Source organism: Tiliqua scincoides, chromosome 4 (genome assembly GCF_035046505.1).
Source record: "Tiliqua scincoides isolate rTilSci1 chromosome 4, rTilSci1.hap2, whole genome shotgun sequence".
NCBI lineage: Eukaryota > Metazoa > Chordata > Lepidosauria > Squamata > Scincidae > Tiliqua > Tiliqua scincoides.
This window is the reverse complement of record NC_089824.1, coordinates 140,779,273-140,780,313: the sequence shown is the minus strand read 5'-3', so window position 1 is coordinate 140,780,313 and position 1,041 is coordinate 140,779,273. Positions and strand designations below refer to the sequence as shown.

Sequence of the window (1,041 nt, the reverse complement as noted above, 5' to 3'; positions counted from 1 at the left end):
GTGGGTATGGGTGGATCATCTCCAGGAAGGGGTAGGTTCAGCAGCAGTGGTGGCTTCCAAATTCTAAACTCCTTCCCTGACCTGATCCCACAGCCTTGGTTCACTCAGACCTGATCCACCAATTTCACTAGTGCAGGTCCATGTAGATGCCTCTGAACTGTGGAGGCTTAATCCTCAGCAATGCATTTATTAAAAAAAGATAATGGAAGTACAGTTGGCCTCACAACTCCCAGTGCCCTTCAATGGTGGATAGTTACCAGCCAAGGGGTTGCCAGAGTAACGTAAGAATTCTTGAAACTCCATCTGGACACATAGGTGGGAACACACCACACAACGTTTACAAAAAATATCTGTTCACTAGTGGAAATGATTGAAGAGCTCAGTAACTGTCAAAAAAGAGAGCAGAAACTTTCTTACCCTCCACATAAAGGAAGTTGCAGTCATGTCTGCTGTTGAGAAACATGGAGAAAATGGAACACAGTCAGTTCAATGCATTAATAAAAGAACGGCTGTTTGGCATGATGTCAACAGTTGCTTTGGATCTAAGTCACAACAATCTAATATCATCTGGAAATTTAATGAGCAAGACAACAAAAATAGGAAAACAGCTCATCTTAATGAAAAGAGCTATAAAACTCTTTTCATTTCTGCATTTTGGCTGCCAGACACATGATAGTGGTTGGCAACCTTCAGTCTCGAAAGACTGTGTTATAAGCCTACAGCACCTGGTATTCCCAAGCAGTCTCCCATCCAAGTACTAACCAGGCCTGACCCTGCTTAGCTTCTGAGATCAGATGAGATCCGGCATGTGCAGGGTAGATGACAGTAACCAAGCTGAATTTTTCAAACATGCAGGGACAACTGTGCCTAGGTACCAAGAGTGACCTGATGAAGTGCCTGAAAGATCTTTTTGCAGAGACACAGAGTAAGCCACCCACTGTGACATGATACCATCGATGGAGTTGTGGTCATTCTGAGACCAGCTATAGGGGCTGCCAAAATATTTAATGAGTGTTTGCACACAGTGTTTATTCCATATGT

At 43.4% G+C, this 1,041-nt stretch overlaps 1 pseudogene; it reads right to left on the bottom strand.

Moving 5' to 3' along the window:
- Window positions 1–713: 713 nt before the first annotated feature.
- Window positions 714–831, bottom strand: LOC136650497 (5S ribosomal RNA; annotated as a pseudogene).
- Between the last annotated feature and the right edge of the window lie 210 nt (window positions 832–1,041).